This window comes from Pan troglodytes, chromosome X (genome assembly GCF_028858775.2).
Source record: "Pan troglodytes isolate AG18354 chromosome X, NHGRI_mPanTro3-v2.0_pri, whole genome shotgun sequence".
Lineage (NCBI taxonomy): Eukaryota > Metazoa > Chordata > Mammalia > Primates > Hominidae > Pan > Pan troglodytes.
Window position 1 is genome coordinate 138,589,154 of NC_072421.2, and position 20,072 is coordinate 138,609,225.

At 39.6% G+C, this 20,072-nt stretch overlaps 1 long non-coding RNA gene across 1 annotated transcript; it reads right to left on the reverse strand.

The window, feature by feature from the left end:
• Nucleotides 1-2,073: 2,073 nt before the first annotated feature.
• On the reverse strand, nucleotides 2,074-19,580 carry LOC129138604 (uncharacterized). The gene is made up of 3 exons (XR_008541915.2): nucleotides 19,351-19,580; nucleotides 7,803-7,920; nucleotides 2,074-2,170 (listed from the first exon to the last, which is right to left on the reverse strand). It is a non-coding gene; the product is annotated as an uncharacterized LOC129138604 (long non-coding RNA).
• Between the last annotated feature and the right edge of the window lie 492 nt (nucleotides 19,581-20,072).

Sequence of the window (20,072 nt, forward strand, 5' to 3'; positions counted from 1 at the left end):
AGATCTCTTTGAGTAATACTTTCAAGAAAAGACTAATGGACACCGATCAAACATCTAATAAACTCTGCCAAAGCCTTAAGAGAGGAAACAATGATGAAAGGAAAGAAACAGAGGTGACAATAAATACTGAAATATATATAAGTAAATCGAAATGCAATATGCCATTGTGACTGTGAATGTGTAGTATACATGAAAGAGAAAAGATATACTACAAAAGAAATCTAATCACAATCTGGAACTAAAAATATTATCGCAGGAAAGTTGAAGGGAGGATAACAATAGGAGCAAAATCCAAATTCCAAACCAGGTGAAAGATGGGAAAGAAGGAAAAAAATAAGCAAAAATAGAAGGAGAAATAGAAAACATAGACTATGATGACAGATATATAAGTCCCAATATGACACTAACTATAATAAATGTAAATAGATTACACTCTAGAACCAGTTTCCACAAACTGTGACCTGAGGGCCCAACAGAATATAAAATTTCATAGGGACCCCACCTGTTTACATATTGTCTATAAATGTTCTTATCTATAATGGCAGAGTTGAGTAGTTGGAAAACATACCAGATGGCCCACAATGCTGAAAATATTTCACTATCTGGCCTTGTACAGAGGAAGCTTACAACATCTGTTTTAGAATCAGAAAAAGAGATTCAATGATTGGATTATTTTAAGAAACACATATATGCCAAGATATTATCTAGAGCAAATGCATTTAGACCAAAAAGATAGAGTGATTCAAAAATAAAAATACAGGAAAATGTAAACTGAGCAAATGTGAACCAGAAAAAAAAGCAGAGGTAAAAACTTTTCATTTCAAGAAAAGGTCATTATGTACCAGTAAATGGTCAAGAGATCGAGGGAAATATACAATGACTATGAGCATGTATGCACTCAGTAATATAGCTTTGAAATAAAGCATGTGGCTGAACTATGCAGCCAAATAATTAAGTTGATAAATGTACTTGGGAGATTTTAATGCACCCCTCTCAGACACTGGTAGTTCAAGCAGATAAAATTTAAACGAGTGTAATCAACTGTAGATTTGTTTACATTTAAAATTTATATTCGGCAAACGAAATACATACTTCATTTTATTTTTTTATTTTTAAGACGGAGTTTCGCTCCTGTTGCCCAGGCTGAAATGCAATGGTGCGATCTCGGCTCACTGAAACCTCCGCCTCCCAGGTTGAAGCGATTCTCCTGCCTCAAGCCTCCCAAGTAGCTGGAATTACAGACACGCGCCACCACGGCCGGCTAATTTTTCTATTTTTAGTAGACATGGGGTTTTCACCGTGTTGATCAGGCTGGATGGTCTTGAATTCCTGACCTCAGGTCATCCACCCATCTCAGCCTCTCAAAGTTCTGGGATTACAGGCTTGAGCCACCGTGCCCGGTCTCATTTTCAAGCACACGAGGAATATTCTCATTAACTATACTAGGCTGTTTCACAGTATGTATCAAATACCTTAAAATTACACAAATCCTTTAAACCAGCAACTTCTCTTTCAGGCATTTACCTTAGGGAACTAATCAGACTTGCACATAAATATATTTTCACATAACGTTCATTGCAACATTGTTTATATTAGAAATAGATTGCTAATAACCCACGGTCACACAACGGAGCAGTGATTAGATAAATCACTGGTGCACTCACATGCTGTAACAGCCAGGAATGCCCTTTCTTGGACATGAATAAAAAATTGCTAGTTCCCATATAGGCACAGACAAAGGACCATTGTATAACCTGATGCACAGACCCAGATGAATGAAAATGCTATGCTTGCGAATAAATGTGAAAGAACAACAATTTTAGGACCCGGAATTGTAACGCTAAGCCTTAGTAATGAACGGTACTTCTTGAGTCGCAAAAGTATTCACTTTTGGGCTAGTATATGATGCTTTGGGGCACTTATGTGACCCTTTAAGCAGAGGTCAAAATAAAAGCCTACAAACTCTTTTGCTCAGGACACCACGGATCTAACAAACTCCTGCCAATGGACAGTAAAGGGACATTCAGAAGCTACCCTACCTCAGATATGTCCTGTGCGTATCTGTTCTCTTACCTTTTTTAGCTTGATAAAACTTAGGAGTAGAAGTCATAGGTATCCATACCTTTCATTTTCAGCATTCCTCACATCTGGTCTGATCTTTGTCCAGCACCTAAGGCATAATTACACCAAAAATGATAAATCCATTAAGAGTAATGTTAGACAAATCTTGAATTCTTATAGCAAAAGTTTATTATGATATATCCAAAAAGCAATCACTAAATAGCATTACAGAATGAGACACCATTAAATTACAGCTATCCTTTGGACACATACATCGAAAAAATAACTAGAAAATGTATACCAGCTTGTTCACAGTTCTCCAGAACTGAGATTATCATTAGTTCACTTCTTTTTAGTCTTATGTGTTTGCTACATTGAGACCAATTAATATGTATTACTTTGGTAATCAGAAAAATTGATGTTATTTCACAAATGAATGCCATAAAATTATTGTGTAATATTTCATATGGTAGTTCTTAATTAGCCCACTTTTTTCAACAATACGCTGGAAAATTCCCACTGAGTTTGATGGGAATTATAAAGCCCGTGGGCGAGGGGAAGAACTGATTCAATTTCTGTTTCTAATGCTAGTGTAATAGATAACTTCTAATTTTGGATTCTAAAACTAAGATACATTGAATTTATATCTAGGAATGTAATTCATATAAATGTTTCCATACATAAAATTAAAACTCTAATTTTAAACATATAAATAATTAACAATAATTTAGGACAGCTCATTTAAAATCCTTAGGATTAAATCTCTGAACTTAAATAAAGAAAATATTATTTCCATGATTATATTGTTTTCCTGGGAAATACAACATAGTTCCTACAATGGGAAAAAACAGTGACCTGGATCTGCTAAATATCTCACTGTGAGTTGGACAAGTCAGATTTATCTCCAAATCCTGCATCTGAATACAATTATGCATTTATATCTTTATACATACATTATCTATTTATTTATGTTTCTACAGAGCAGCCTTCTAAAATACACCACTATTTCAAAGTTTATTCACTGAGCAGGTTCTATTTTCTTCATGTATGACGTGAGACAGTTGGAATAAATGATCTCTGATGATTGCTTAAATGGGGCAATTGTCACCCTACAGACACAGCAGCTCTATGAAGGAATCTGTGTTGATATAAAGCCATCCCGGTTTTATACAGAGATTCACAGATCTAACTTAAGAACAAATTTGTCCCCATAAAGAAACCTTCTTTGCCAATCTGACCCAATGACCACATTGAAACGTCCCGGCAATGATAAAGCACACCCAGGCTTACCCATAGGAATGCCTCCTGCTCCACAGAAACTGAATTCCTTTAAAGAATTCCTATAATCTCCTGCCATTTGTAATCTCTCCAATATGTGAAAGGGTTTCTCAGTCACCATGCAATTAAAGGTCCTCCTACACATCCAGATGTACTCATTCACATCATCATTTCACATTTTGGTTTTATAGGTTAATTTATACAAAGGTCTCACTTGCAAGTAAAGGAATGCATTCTACTGGTTTTCAGAAGTATCTAAAGGCTGCAACTACTTACCGCTTTCCATAATGCTATCAAAATACACTACGTTTATTTATTATTTCTGCAAAGCAAATCTAAAACTGAAATCCACAAAAATACAGCCAGTTCATTTAAATAGCATTAAAATTCCTCGCTGTATCTAGGTGAATACTATCATGGTTAATCCCATACTATCACTGTCACAGCAACACAATTAACATTTTTTTTCATTTAAAATGTTTTCGAGAACAAAAGATGAATGCTTCCAAGTTAATTAATGCTCAAATAATTATTTTAAAAATTAAATCAGAATTTCTAACACTGCATCTCAGTCACATTATCATTTAGTGAATTCAACATGAGTTATAGCACCCCTATGACTATTCGATGAACTAATAAATGATCAGCTACTTTAGTTTTTTTTTTTTAACCATGAAAGCTAAAATGTATATTTTTATCCCTTTTGCATGTGATTTTTCTTCTAGCTCATTCCAATAAATGAACTCTTCAATCCACCATTGTTTCACACATAATCTAATTTGGGTAATATAGTTCTCTATTTCTTTATCTTACGACTCATACTACCACATTATTTCTTTAATTGTGTAACTGACTGTAATGCATTTATTACAAGAGTTAAATGTTACTATAATGATAGCTACTGCATTATTAGATGATGTCTAATAGTTAAACATTTCTTGATTGCCAAACATTCATTTTATTAGGAATGTAAATTTTTCTAGTGTAATCATTTACTGATACAGCTTTAAAGGCACCAACATGTCTCTGGCAAATATTGGAACACATACGGTCATGGACTTTAGCTATTGGTAAAAGTCAAGTACCACAGAGTACTATAAAATAACCCTTTGAAGCCAAGTCCTTGATGCTGTTTCACGGACTCTATGAAATAACATCAGACTATACTTAGATATCTTGCTCTGCTACGTAATTTTACGGGTTGATAAGTCTTGCGCCTCGTTCTTTGTGTGTAATTCCTCATGACCTGGCCAGCGACATAGAAACACTGTAATGCTAAGTCATTATCACTGGCTAGATAGCTTAGATTCAGCCTTCAGTAGGCCAGATGCTGTTGCGATAGCCACCATTACAGGGAAAATCTCTTTAAACCAAAAATCAAAGCTTCATCCAAACCCTACTTGTTTCAAATAAACTGGGTAAAATCAAATATAATATTTATCAAATGCTAGGAGTGTGGCAGACACAAAATATACTGCCCAGCTCCCACTTCAAGGAAGGACTTGCTGCCCATCTGCAGGAAGTGTGGTTCAGCACACAGCCTCTAGCTGTCAACTCCTTCAGGGTCTGCCTCAGCCGCAGAGTCACCTGGCTCAAGGTAACACCCACAGAAGCCTACATCTGGCATCTGAACAGGTGGCTTTACAGCCATAAAGCCTAGACCATTCCAGACCAATGCCCGGTATCACTGATGCACAATGCTTTCTCAAGAGCTGCCAGTAAGGCTGAATGAGGCTTTGTTGCGCCTGCATAGAAGTTCCACCTCTTTCTCTTCCCAATCCTGCTCCAGCCTCCTCCCTCTCACAGCTGTTGATCCTTAATAAATATTTGACACCCCATGCACTCAACCTCAATGTCTGTTTTTGAGATCCCAACCTCCAGCAACATATCAGGTGGTATATATTTATATGTGCTTGTGCATTGTAAATGTCAAATTCTGTTAATAACATCAAGGCAAACTAAACTTCCCTTCACTGCAAAGCAACTAAAAAACCATGTATAACCTATTTTGAAAACTTTTCAAATGTATCACCCATCCAAAAAATGAGGAAAATCCTTAGAGGCCAAAAAATGAAGCTAAAATCTAAGTACTGCTCCACGTAGAGCACCTAATAGGAACTAACATGACTCAGCCAAGGAATTTATAACTGGCCAAGTCCCTATGTAAAGACGTCAGGAACAGGTAAATATACTGTGGTAGCCTCTGTAACTATTCACCAAATGTTCCAGTGTTTCTCCTTTAGTCTTCTTCCCTGTAGAAGGATACATCCCAGTCCAAATGAAATCAGGAGAGCCCACGGGACTCGCTTGGGCTAGTGAAATGTGGAAGTGATATGTGTCTTTTCCGGGCAGAAGGTTTAAGAGAGTGGTTCACTTTGTCTCCTTTCTCTCTGCCATGAAGACTGACAGTATTCCAGAAAGAAGATACTCCCTCAGCTTGTTTTCTGAAGTAAAGATGACATAGCATAGCAGCTGGGCGCGGCGGTTCACGCCTGTAATCCCAGCACTTTGGGTGGCTGAGGCGGGCGGATCACCTGAGGTCAGGAGTTCAAAACCAGCCTGACCAACTTGGTGAAACCCTGTCTGTATTAAGAATACAAAAATTAGCCAGCCATGGTGGTGGGTGTCTGTAATCCCAGCTACTTGGGAGGCTGAGGCAGGAGAATCACTGTAACTACAGCTACTTTAACTTCAGCTACTTGGGAGGCAGAGGTTGCAGTGACCCCACATCGCACTACTGCACTCCAGCCTGGGCGACAGAACGGGACTTCGTCTCAAAAAAATGACATAGCACCGAGAAATAGCCAATCCACAGTAGACTTGTAGCATGAGTGAAAAGTAGATATTTATAATTATATGTATCCAAAATGTAGGATACATTTGTTACTGAAGCAAAACCTTGTGAATCTTAAATTTAATTTTATTCAGCATCTACTTAAATGTTATCTCATCTAGTCCTCAAATCAACCTTATTAGGCAAATAATTATTCTAGTTGGTGCTTTTATTTGCGAACAACAGACACCAAGTCTGGTAATATAAGCAGAAAAACAATTCGTTAGAGAGATAACACATTGTTCTTAGAGTCCATGAGAAGAGCAGAGAGTCAGGTGAAGAATATATGGCAATAGTCAAGGGAGGAAGAGCTCACCCAGAATCACCCCAGAGAAGCAGTTTTCTTAGGGTCCCACTGGAAGCACTGTCACTTCTCAATACTCTCTGTCACACTACTGGACTCTAGCCTCTGCCACAAACACTGCAAATAAGTGTTGACTTTCTCTACATCTTAGTATACCTCCTAAAGTGTCAGAGCTCCTGGCAGAAGCGTCCACATGGCTATGCTCGTCCCCTGGGTCTATGCCAACAACTTGAAGTTAAGAATATCTGCCCCTCATTCAGTTTCCAAGTAAAAGGTAAGGCCCTGACTCACATTTCTCTTTGGATTACCCCCAATGTTATTTAGATACTATGAAGACAAAAGTGATTGATATAGTATTTTCAGAAAAAAAAGCTGAGAAAATTGAACCTTGGAGAATTTAAGTCACCAATTCAAAATCACACACCAAGAATGACTTGTATCAGTCAGAATGCTTACAGCTGCAAGTAACCAAAATCCACAACTCAAGCAATGAGGCGTATGTTATCACACACAAAAGGGATTTCGAGTGAAGTGAAGGCTTCTGGGTGGACTGGATCAACTCTTTAATAATGTAATTAGTTCATGTAATTTCTTAGCCCTCCTGTCCACATTTTCAGCTTTGTATTAATAATGCTAGTACCCCTCATGGTTATATGATACCTGCAAGAGCCATCAAAGCTATGCACGTCTTTGTTCATTTTCTACCAGAGAAATTCTACCACCCTCTTTATAGCTTCTTTCTTGCTGAGCCAAATTACATCACATCTTCATCCCTAGACATTGCCACATACTGATTAGCTTAAGCTTGGCTTCCTGAAATAATTGCTGGCAAGAGGAAAGGCGTTCTTATGATTGATTAGTTTATCATTTCTTCTGAAGCTGAAGATAAGGGCACCTTTTTTTCAATTACATGAGCTTCATGAAGGAAGGTAAATGCCTTAAGAAAATTACGGTTCTCTTAAGAAGAAAGAAGGGGGAAATGGATAATCTGTAGGCAAACAACAACCATGTTCTGCGTCCTTCTAATACATACATTTTTAAAAGTGTCCACACCTACATGAAATTCCTTCAAGTGTCCCTAAAGACAGGCTCCCTAAAGCTTCTTCTGGGTAATGCACTCAACTCAAGTCCATAATCTCTACGTGATGCATCAGTGATCCAAGACTAAATAGTATTATACTAACCCCAAACACATTCATGTATCCATGATGGAGGAAAAACAAGGCAACATTAATAAAAGTGATTATTTTAGACCATCCTGGCCAACATGGTGAAACCCCGTCTCTACTAGAAACACAAAAATTAGCTGTGCATGACGGCACCCACCTGTAGTTCCAGCTACTCGGGAGGCTGAGGCAGGAGAATCGCTTGAACCCGGGAGGCAGAGGTTGCAGTGAGCCAAGATCGCGCCAATGCACTCCAGCCTGGTGACAAGAGTGAGACTCTGTCTCAATAAAAAAAAAAGTTATTATTTTTGGAAAACGACAGGAGGGAAAATAAAGTGATAATGCTTTACAATACAATATACTCTGTTAGATAGCAATAGAGAGGATGTTCTGTCCTAGAAGTGAATTGAGTTTCCTGATCACCCAAGCTGGCTTCCCCTGGTTCTGTTCTGGGAAAATATCCCTCATCAGTATTTCCCCAAAGTCAGATGCAGGATAATCATTTTCCAGATTATTCCTCATAAGAGGCTTCACTGCTTTAGTAGTCTACTTTGTATTGGTATAAGCATACAGACAAAGGGATCAAGGTTGTTGGCTAGGATTTTTGTTTCTTTGGCAGTAAAGCACACATAAATTAACAGCCTATTTACTTTTCAGCCATTCTACTGGCTAGGAACTCCAGCCAGAGATCTTGTCAAACCATGGGCTTGGAATCTGACAATATCACGTTCCTTGCTAGAGCTTTCAAAGTGCTACATTCAGCTTCTGTTTAGCTATTAGACGACATTTATGAAGACAGGAAGAAGAGCTACCATACTCCAACATTCAAAATGTCCTCTACTAATACATTCTATATAGGAACATGATGATTCCCAATGTCAAATGCCTAGTAGTTTAACAAAATGCTTTTTAATCATATGAAGCAACATGTGCCAAATATTTACAACTCATTTCATTCATTTAATGATAACTTATTGAACACTTAGAGCCTAAAGTAGCTATTGGTACAGTAAGGCTACATAACAAATAAGTATAATAGCTCAGAGGTAGACAAAAATACTCATTTTTCTCATCCATGGGTCTTCAAAGTCAATGAGGGCAGAATAAATTCAGGCTGAAAATTGAATATAGGTGTGCTTCACTATGTGCCTCATTCTGGCATATAGGTTGAAGCAGTCGCAACTAGACAGGGCATCTTTTTTTTTTTCTCACAGCAATGGCAGTAGACGAGACAAGCCCAGCTTTAAAGGTACTTCAAAGGTACATTTCAACTCTCTTCTCAGATCATGATAATCTCCTCTAGAAACACGTTCAAAGACATACCCAGAAGTAATGTTTAATTTGAGATCTCGGTACCAGGCGACCCAATCAACTTGACATATAAAATTAACCATTACATCATCCAACTATCATAAGGCCATGGCAGGGAAATGTATGTATAATACCAGTACTACAAGTGACTGAATAATTATGACAATTTAATCTACCACATCTGCTGCATCCCAAGAGTTGTTACAAACACTGAGGACAGAGCAGTGCTCAAAACAGGCAAAGCCACAACGCTGCTGGGTTTTAACTTGCAGTTGTGGAAACATGAAAACAATGAGCACAACCCCAGGTGTATTTATAAAATGTTACACAATGTTAAAAATGTTCAGAGTAGGCCAGGTGCAATGGCTGACGCTTGTAATCCCAGCACTTCGGGAGGCCGAGGCGGGTGGAACACCTGAGGTCAGGAAGTCGACCAGCCTGAACGACATGGAGAAACCCCATCTCTACTTAAAATACAAAATTGGCCGGGCATGGTGGCGCATGCCTGTGATCCCAGCTACTCGGGAGGCTGAGGCAGGAGAATCACTTGAACCCGGGAGCCGCAGGTTGCAGTGAGCCGATATTGCACCACTGCACTCCAGCCTGGGCAACAGGAGCGAAACTCCATCTCAAAAAAAAAAAAAATGTTAATGGTAGAATCGATGGTGGGTAGACAGGGAAACGTTTGAAAAAGCGACGCAGGTTAAGGGGTTTATAAAGTGGATGCGTTTTTGACATTTTGGATGGGGTGGTCAGGGAAGCATCTATGAAGAGCTTACATTTGAGCAGAGATCCGACAGATGGGAGGGATGGCTCCAAACTGAAATCTGGGAGGAAAGATTTCCAAGCAGTTGGTAGAGCAAGCTGAAAGGACTTTAAGATGAAACATGACCTGCTGTGTTTTAGGACAGCAAGAAAGCCAGCACAGCTTAGAAGACTGGTGGTGGATGAGCCCAGAGCGTTAAGCAGTTGTGTGATCACACAGGGCCTTGCGGCAATAAAAAGAACTTTGAATTTCATTTAAAATACTATGGGTAATATGACGATGTTTTCATATAAATAGATGTGAACATTTTAATTTATTAATAAGGGAACCAATAGGGAAGAAAGAAAAGTGAGTTCCAAGAGTATTTGACAAGCAAGAATTTATATAGTCAAGGCAAAAAAAAATGCCTATGTAAGACTTCTAAGTTAGATATATGGTTGTATGCTTTTCTACAGGAAAAGAAAACCATAGCAGTTTGGGTATTAACTTTTCCAGCAGACTACACAATTCTAACACCTTATCAATTTCTTGGTTAACCTCTAACTTCACAGGGTTCTAAACTGACTTCACTGTTAATAGCTGTGGATGATTATTAGCCAAATTTTGACAAGGCTGCCATCAGATGAGAATGTGTGTCAGACGAATGTCAGATGAGAATCAATCAGGCTTCTTAGGACATATTATAACATGATATTAACATATCAGGTCATTCATATTTTGTGATTTTTCCAAGTTTTGGATAAAGCTTCCTTTCACAAAGACATTGGAGGGAGTACGATATAGTTTGGATGTTTGTCCCCTCCAAATTTCACATTGAAATGTGACCCCCAGTGTTGGAGATGGGGCCTGGTGGGAGGTGTTTGGGTCATAAGAGTGGATCCCTCATGAATGGCTTGGTACCCTACCCATGGTTCTCATTCTATCAATTCACGGGAGAGCTAGCTGCTTAAAAAGAGCCCAGAACCTTCTCCTCTCTCTCTCTTGCTCCCTCTCTCACCATGTGGCATGCCTATTTCCACTTCACCTTCTGCCATGAAGAAAAGTTTCCTGATGCCTCATCAGAAGCTGAGGGTGCTGAAGTGATGCTTGTACAGTCTGCAGAATTGGGAGCCAAATAAACCTCTTTTATTTACCAATTACCCAGTCTCGGGTATTCCTTTTTAGCAACACAAAACAGACTAATACAGAACAGAATGTTGATATTCTATGACTTCTTTTTTAAAATAATTTCTTTTGCTGTTATGTGGTGAAGAGATTGCAAGATGCAACCATCAAAGTAGAATCACCACTTAGGAGCGTCTTACGGGAATTCTGATGAGAAACGATGGCAATTTGGACTAAGACACTGTCGGTGCAGATGGAAAAAAGCATAGAGATTCATAAGAAATTTGGTTGTTGAGTTTGCAGGAATTGATGATCTGTGCCTTTTTCAAAATATCCCCTCTTCAGACCATAAACATTACTAGTAGTTTATAAGGCTTATCACTAGTGGGGAGAGAGGCAAGCTCCAAAATAACCCCTTTCCCTGATTTGTTTGCAACGTTACTGGTAATTTGTCTTTCCAAGTTCAATGTCAGTACTCCATTTTCCCTGTTACATAGCTAAAGTCTTCAGGGACAGCGAAAAGCAATGTCTTCTCTCCAGTAATGTCGACAAACATGTCTTAATCGCATCACTCCAGCAGTTCTCCCCTCTATCTAGCATTGCTCTTTTCCCACTCTTCTGGGTCAATATCATCAGATACAACTATGCTATTATTTCTACCATCTTAAGAAAAACTTGACTTGATCCCACTTCTTTGTTCAGCTTCACCCCCATTTCTGTCCTTCTCTGAAAAACAAAAGTCTTAGAAAGTATTGTCTATATTCTGTTTCTAATTCATTTTAAACCCAAATAAAGCTTGAGCTCCCACCATTCCAATAAAACTGCTCTTGTCAAAGTCACAAGTAAATAAATTGAATTGAAATAAAATGAATTAAAACCTACTCTTTCTATTCTGAGGCCTCATGTTATTAAAGTTAGCAACAGCATTTCAACAAGTTGGTCATATTCCCTCCTCTGATAGGCTTTCTTCATGTAGCTTGCAGAATACCACACACTTGGATTTCTTCCCAACACTCTTTCCACTGCTTCTTGGTTCCCTTTCAAGGTTCCTTGTTATTTCCGAGGCTTCTAAATGGCAGAGCGTTTCTGGCCCTTAAAGAGTCTCTCTACATTCATATATTTGATAGTCTCTTTGTATCCTGGCCAAAATACCATCTACATGCTGCTGTCTCCAAAATATATGTTTCCAAACTAGATCCCTTCTCTGAACTTTATATGTATACCTTTATATTTTATATATAACAATATTCTTAGATATAAATATTCTTACATATTCTTGGCTGGGCGCGGTGGCTCACGCCTGTAATCTCAGCACTTTGGGAGGCCGAGGCAGGTGATCAGGAGGTCAGGAGATCGAGACCATCCTGGCTAACACGGTGAAACCCCGTCTCTACTAAAAATACAAAAAATTAGCTGGGCATGGTAGCACACTCCTATAATCCCAGCTACTCGAGAAGCTAAAGCAGGAGAATCGCTTGAACCCGGAAGGCGGAGGTTGCAGTGAGCCGAGATTGTGCCACTGCACTCCAGCCTTCCAGCCTGGGCAACAGAGGGAGACTCCATCTCAAAAAAAAAAAAAAAAAAAAAAGTGGCCAATAGACATGAACAGATCTTTTTCAGAAGAAGACATACAAATGGCCAACAAACATGAAAAAAGGCTCACCACCACTAATCATCAGAGAAATGCAAATTAAAATAACAATGAGTTGCCATCTCACAACAGTCTGAATGGCTATTACTAAAAAGTCAAAAAACAACAGATGTTGGTGTGGATGTATAGAAAATGGAACACGTACTCTGTTGGCAAGAATGCAAATTTGTACAGCTTCTTTGGGAAACAGTATGGATATTTCTCAAAGAACTAATAATAGAACTACCATTCAATCTAGCAATCCCACTACTTGGTACCTACCCAAAGGAAAAGAAACAGTGATATCAAAAAGATTCCTGCACTCGAATGTTTATCGCAGCCCTATTTGCAACAGCAAAGTCATGGAATCAGCGAGTGCCCATCAATGGACGATTGGATAAAGCAAATGTGAGAGAGATATATATGTGTGTTATATGTATATATATCTATGTGTGTATATATGTGTGTGTGTATGTGTATATGGAGCACTACTCGGCTATAAAAAAGAATGAAATGGCCAGGCGTGGTGGCTCACGCCTGTAATCCCAGCACTTGGGGAGGCTGAGGCAGGTGAATCACCTGAGGTTAGGAGTTCGAGACCAGCCTGGCCAACATAGTGAAACCCGTCTCTACTAAAAATACAAAACATTAGCTGGGTGTGGTGACAGGTGCCTGTAATCCCAGCTACTCGGGAGGCTGAGGCAAGATAAATCGCTTGAACGTGGGAGACAGAGGTTGTAGTGAGCGCTGAGATCGCACCACTGCACTGCAGCCTGGGCAACAAGAGCGAAACTCTTGAAAGAAAGAAAGAAAAGAAAATGAAATCATGTCTCTTGCAGCAACATGAATGAAACTGAAAATTTATTATCTTAAGTGAAATAACTCAGAAACAAATAAAATATTGCATGTTCTCACTTATAAGTGGGAGCTAAATAATGTGTACACATAGATATGGAGGGTGGAATAATAGATATTGGAAACTTGGAAATGTGGGAGGCTTTGAGGGAGACGAGAAACTTCGTAATGGGTACAATGTACACTATTAGGGTGATGGTTACATTAAAAGCCCAGACCTCACCACTATACAATATAGTAAGATAACAATACCACATTAGTACCCCCTAAATATGTACAAATTTTTAAAAGGCCTAGTTAACATCTCAACTAAAATATCTAATAGTAATAATAACAATAATAACAACCGATGCTTCTATGGTGCCATTAATGACTGAGTCTTCCTGTTCTCTCAAAATTAATATGTTGAGATCCTAACCCCTGATGTGATGGTATTAAAAGAGACTTTTCAGATGTAATTAGGTCATGAAGACACACTCATCAATGAGATTTATGCCTTTACATAAAGATGCAAAACAGTTGCTTTTTCTCTCTCTGCCATTTGCATATTCAGTGAGAAGTTGACAGTCTGCAACAGGAAAGAGGGCCCTCACCAGAATCTGACCATGCCAGCACCTTGATCTTGGACCTTCAGCTTCCAGAAATGTGAAATAAAAGTCTATTGTTTATAAACTGCTCAGCGTGTGCTAATTTCTTATAGTTAAGCTAGGTTCTTCTTATTTGCAGACTTTATCATAAGCACTTTAAAAAATATATTAATTCAATTCTCACAAAAACCTATGATGTGTTGCATTAGCTCGTTTTCACACTGCTGATAGACATACCCGAGACTGGGAAGAAAAAGAGGTTTCATTGAACTTAACAGTTCCACATGGCCGGGGAGGCCACACCTGTATTCCCAGCACTTTGGGAGGCCGAGGCAGGTGGATTACCTGAGGTCAGGGGTTCGAGACCAGCCTGGCTAACATGGTGAATCCCCGTTTCTATTAAAAATACAAAAAAATTAGCCGGGCGTGGTGGTGTGCGCCTGTAATCCCAGGTACTCGGGAGGCTGAGGCAGAAGAATCGCTTGAACCCGGAAGGCAGAGGTTGCAGTGAGCCGAGATTGCACCACTGCACTCCAGCTTGGGCAAAAAGAGCGAAACTCCGTCTCTCTCTCTATATATACACATATATATAGATACACACATACATATATATGTATATACAACACACATATATATACATATATATAGACATATACACACACACACACACACACATTAGAGTCACCATTTACTCCCTACCACCTCACAAAACCCACATGTGCTTCATCAACAAATCTAACATTTCCACAACCTCCACATTTCCACAACCTCCACTGCTGCCATTTTGATCCCAAAGACCTCAGCTTTCATCTAGAACACTGCAATAGTATCCTAACTTTTCCCCTCCCCCTCCTTCCATTTTGCCTCTCCTGCATCAAACTCTCCAGTGGATTTTCATCTCACTCACCGTAGAAGTTCCAGTCCTTACAATAGTCTATAAGGTTCTACATGATCTTCCTCTATATATTTCTCATTTCATTTCATCCTACTCTCCTGCTCACTCATTATGATCCAGCCATACTAGCCTCCTAGCTATTCCTTAAAAACATCAGGCTTGCTCATGCTTCAAGGTTGCAGTTGTTGTTCCTTCCGTATGCCTAAAATGCTATCGTTTAGATATATCTGCATAGTTCACTTCCTCACTTCCTTCAGGCCTTTACTCAAATGTCGTTTTCCTAGTGAAGTTTCCTCGGCCACCCTATCTAAACTTAAACTCTGCCCAACCGCTGCACAATCTCTCCTCATGCTTTCTTTTTTTTTAATTTTTCTGTTTCTCATTTATTGCCTATATCCTTCTATTAAAAGGTAAGTTCTATGAGAGTAAGGATTTCTATTTGTTTTCTTTGCTGCTGTATCCTCCGTGTCTAGAACAGTATTTGGCACATAGCTGGCACTCAATAAATATTTGTTGAAACAAATAAATGAATGAAATCAAGTAAGTAATTTTTAACAGGGAATCTCAAGTGAGGTAAGGTATCCCTTGGTTGATGGGTATGTATTATCCAAGGTGTCTTTCTCTTAAACAATCTTCAGATTCCTCTCTCATTTCAGCCATGTGAATCACACTTCTATAGGCCCTCACTGACCTGGAAGTAAATTTATGAAGTAGATTGCCATCACCAATAGGTGAAATTTGATCTGCATAGAGTTAACTGATGTAAGTAATCGTAGTTATTACATAACTTGGTTAAGTTTTTTCTTTTTTTCTTTTTTTTGAGACAGAGTCTCACTCTGTCGCCAGGCTGGACTGCGGTGGTGTGATCTCGGCTCACTGCAACCTCCACCTCCCGGGTTCAAGCGATTCTCCTGCCTCAGCCTCCCGAGTAGCTGGCACTACAGGCGCGCACCACCATGCCCAGCTAATTTTTGTATTTTTAGTAGAGACGGGTTTCACCATGTTGGCCAGGATGGTCTCCATCCCCTGACCTCGTGATGCACCCACCTCAGCCTCCCAAAGTGCCGGGATTACAGCGTGAGCCACCGTGCCTGGCTAAGTCTTTTTCTTATAAGGACTTTCCCAGCAAATATCCTTGTAGCTTCTAGATTGGAAAAACACAGGCCTCAGATACATACCAGTGAGTTTCTTGTACCCTGTGTGGTAGGTATTCTTTTAAAATTCAGTCAACTAGTGTGAGTACTCTAAGGGGAAAGCTCCTTTCTTTTAAAGTTTTTAAACCTCTGCATTTAAAAAAAAAATTAACTTAAGGAAAAATCCTTGTTAAACTTTAATTATTAACATTGACTACTGATAAAAAAGGAATGAAAAAATATTCTCTTCTTATCAATCCCTTAATTCTATGAAGAGATGTCCAGCTGAAACCCTTTCTGGCACCTGAGCTTCACGGGTAGAGGAACTTTAATTGAACTCTAAAAGATGGAGCCTCTATAGAAAGTATGAATATTTTGGTACACATCTTCATGAGCCATTTGCTCCACAGTATTTTTCTTAATGGAGACATTCAAATATTACATTTGCTATTAACATCAACGGAATTCAGTTATACCTTTTAAATAAATACATGTTATAGAGTACCTAGTTTAACTAGGAATTGGCATGAAAGAAAATCTGTTGCAATTTTAAGACCGGTGTTCCGAGCATTTTATAGAAATATCTGTATTAAGACACTGCATTGCCCCATTATTTGAGCTGGCACTTTGGTCTTACCTGGAAGACACATAACTGACACAGAGATCATTCTGTGATTATCAGACAGTGACTGCTGTAAAACAGCAAGTGAGGTATTTTTTTCTCAGCTCCAGCGTTATTAGCCTTAGACAACTCAGATACAGCAGCAACTGCTGATCCAGCTATAAAGTGTGAAGGGAAATGAAGCCTGTGATCTCTGGGAGAGTCTGATTCTCCCATTTCCTGCCATTAGCAAAAGTAAGTTTTATTAAATACAGAGTTATTTAGTAAATGGGGACACCAAGTAGGCTTTAAAGTTGCTTCTAAACTGTGCTTATACTGGTTATTCATTTCAAAGTAAGTTGGAAGAACCGAGGGGAAAATAGTATTCCAGAAACTTTTACCTCCATCTACATGACTTTGGATTGACTGGACACATTTTGCATACAAATGGAGATTCCTAATATTCTTACCCCAGAGGATCAAGCCCAAACCCATATGGTACAGAAGGAATTGTAAGTAGAAAATATAAAATAAGATGACATCATTCCAAATATACAAAATGAAACTAAATGTTGATTATATTTGCCTATTTAACAAGAAAGATAGTAATATTTGAATCTAAAAATATAGCTATTTACTACTTACAAGAAATTCACTTTAAAAAAAAAAAAAGCAACAACACCAGAAAGGTTGAAATAATTAAAACGACATAAAAAGATATATGAGGCAAGAGATCATGCCACTGCACTCCAGCCTGGGCGACAGAGTGAGACTTCGTCTCAAAAAAAAAAAAAGAAAAAGATATATGAGGCAAATAATTAAGTTGGTACATCAACAATCAATATTAATATGAAAATAAGTTGAATTCAAAGAAAAAAATACTAAATATATGAAGAAGTATACTTCATCATGATAGAAAGGACAATCCACCTAGCCCACGTAGCTCGAATTTGTGAAAACTCAACAGCATGACCCAAAATCACATGAAACAAAACTTGAAGAAAACACAAAAAGAAACCACTAAGGTAGTTTTAACATGAATTTCTTTTCAAAACTGAACAATTAAAATATCAAATTATACAAATTATTTGAACAATGCCATTAATATACTTGATCTAACGTGTGTGTTCATGCATGTATGTGCATGTGTGTAGAAAAAGACGAAAAGGAGAAAATAGAGAGAGACATAAGAAGAAAAGTTTGTTTTTTTTTTATGCACACAGTGAACATTTACAAAAATTGACTGTGCTCTGGGTCAGGGGTCTGCGAATTTTTTCTGTTTAGAATCAGATACGTGGCTGGGCGCGGTGGCTCACGCCTGTAATCCCAGCACTTTGGAAGGCCAAGGCAGACAGATCACGACATCAGGAGATCAAGACCATCCTGGCTAACATGGTGAAACCCCGGACTCTACTAAAAACACAAAAAATTAGCCGGGTGTGGTGGCACATGCCTGTAATCCCAGCTACTCGAGAGGCTGAGGCAGGAGAATCGCTTGAACCCGGGAGGTGGAGGTTGCAGTGAGCCAAGATGGCGCCACTGCACTCCAGCCTGGGAGACAGAGCGAGACTCAGTCGCAAAAAAAAAAAAAAAAAAAAAAAAAAAAATCAGATATGTAGTAGGCTCTGTGGGTTATAAGGTCTCTGTTTTACAAATATTCAACTCTGCCAATACAGTACAAAAGCAGCCATAGATAATACCTACACGAATGAGCGTGACTGTGTGCCAAAAAATCTTTACTTATAAAAATTTGCCAATGTGACTGTTTCACCTCATAAAAAATTTTCAGCTTGGTCACAATGGCTCACGCCTGTTATCCCAACACTTTGGGAGGCCAAGAAAGATGGATTGCTTGAGCTCAGGAGTTGAGACCAACCTGGGCACCATGGCAAAACCCCATCTCTGCCAAAAAAAAAGGACAAAAATTAAAGATCAGCTGGGCATGGTGGCATGTGCCTGTAGTCCCAGCTACTCACAAGGCTGAGGCAGGAGAATTGCTTGAGCCTTGGAGGTGGAGGCTACAGTGAGCTGTGATCACACCACTGCACTCCAGCTGTGGCAACCGAGTAAGACCCTGTCTCAAAAAAAAAATCTAAATAAATTTAAAGAATTTACATCTTAGGCCTCATTTACACACACACACAATACACACACACACACACACAAAGAAAGTAGAAATCAGAAATTAAAAGATGAGTTTACATTTTTGGAAATTAGCAAATTGCTCTCATATTACTCACATATTAGAAAAGCATCATACTGGAATTTACAAAATATTTTAAACTAAATAATAAAAACCCACACATAAAATGTGTGGCTCTTTTCTTTCAATTAGATGTAAAAGGATGGAAGAAGTTTTTTCAAGAGATTAATAAATTTGTTAATCTCCCAATAAAACTGAAAACAAAATAAGAGAACATACAAATTCCCAATGTCACGAAACAAAGAGGAACAGCACTAAGAGACAGGACTAGCTGGATTTCCTAGACCGACTAAGAGTTCCTAAGCCTAGCTGACGAAGGTGACTGCACTCACCTTTAAACACGGGGCTTGTAACTCAGCTCACACCCGACCAATCAGGTAGTAAAGAGAGCTCACTAAAGTACCAATTAGGCTAAAAACAGGAGGTAAAGAAATACCAAATCATCTATCGCCTGAGAGCACTGGGGGAGGGACACTGATTGGGATATAAACCCCAGGCATTCAAGCCGGGAGTGGGCAACCCCCTTTGGGTCCCCTCCCGTTGTATGGGAACTCTGTTTTCACTCTATTAAACCTTGCAACTGCACACTCTTCTGGTCCATGTTTGTTCCGGCTTTCGCTCACCGTCCACCACCGCTGAAGGCCGTCCACCACCGCTCAACACCCTCCGTCCACCACCGCTGAACGCCGCCCTCGCAGACCCGCCATTGACTTCCACTCCTCCAGATCCAGCAGGGTGTCCTCTGCCCTTCTGATCCAGTGAGGCGCCCAGAGAGGCTCGCCATTGTTCCTGTGCAGCTGAGTGCCGGGGTTGGTCCTAATCTAACTGAACGCTAGTCGCTAGTCGCTGGTTTCCACGCGAGAATTCTCTTCCATAACCCAGGGCTTCTAACAGAACTGTACGGATCACCGCGTGGCCCAAGGTTCCCTTCCTTGGAATCCGTGAGGCCAAGAACCCCAGGTCAGAGAGCAAGAGGCTTGCCGCCATCTTGGGAGCTCTGGACGCAAAGACACGCCCATAACAGCACTACCGGCCCTACTGAAAGTGAAATACTACTAATAGAATATGAGAGCAAGCTGGTCGGGCACGGTGGCTCGCGCCTGTAATCCCAGCACTTTGGGAGGCCAAGGCGGGCGGATCACCTGAGGTCAGGAGTCTTCTGAGACCAGCCTGACCAACATGGTAAAACCCCGTCTCTACTAAAAATACAAAAGTAGCCAGGCGTGGTAGCGCGCACCTGTAATCCCAGCTACTTGGGAGGCTGAGGCAGGAGAATCACTTGACCCAGGGAGGTGGAGGTTGCAGTGAGCAGAGATCATGCCACTGCACTGTAGCCTGGGCAACG